Below are 662 nucleotides of genomic sequence, written 5' to 3' on the forward strand. Positions count from 1 at the left end.
AAGCTCCGCCCCGCTCCTCCGGCGCGCGGTGGCCTTCTGAAGCTCCGCCCCCGGTGGAGAACTGGTCTCTGGACCGCCCGCCCAGGTCGGGCTCAAAATGCGGCGTGGATCTAAAAGGATCAGAAACGACACTAATTCAGCAAGCAATTATTGAGCACTTGCTCTAAGCTCAGTAACGTACTAACGGGGGAGAGGACAGTAAAGAGCTGAAAAATCTGTGAAACTGTGTTTTCAGCTCCTCCTCTTGTTTTGTAAGTCAGGAAACAGAGAACCCTCACAGTTGCTTAAGTGCAGGGCAGCAGTGGCAAAGCACCTCACGAACGATCTTTGGGCAACTCCTCATCGCATTTTTTCCTACTCAGGTGCACTCAGGAAAACTATTCAGTTTTGCTGCCTCCAGGTAAACCAAAGTGAGTAATACAGGACAGGCGGTTTACTTGAGAGAAACTGGAATTTCATACTGAAGCTTTTGCCCTCAAATGGGTCAAACTCTTTTTTTTTTTTTTTTTTTTTTTTTTGAGACGGAATCATGCTCTGTCGCCCAGGCTGGAGTGCAGTGGCACGATCTCGGCTCCGCTTCCCGGGTTCACGCCATTCTCCTGCCTCAGCCTCCTAGTAGCTGGGACTGCAGGCGCCCGCCACCACGCCCAGCTATTTGGGTT

Source organism: Mandrillus leucophaeus, unplaced genomic scaffold (genome assembly GCF_000951045.1).
Source record: "Mandrillus leucophaeus isolate KB7577 unplaced genomic scaffold, Mleu.le_1.0 Scaffold588, whole genome shotgun sequence".
NCBI classification, from domain to species: Eukaryota; Metazoa; Chordata; class Mammalia; order Primates; family Cercopithecidae; genus Mandrillus; species Mandrillus leucophaeus.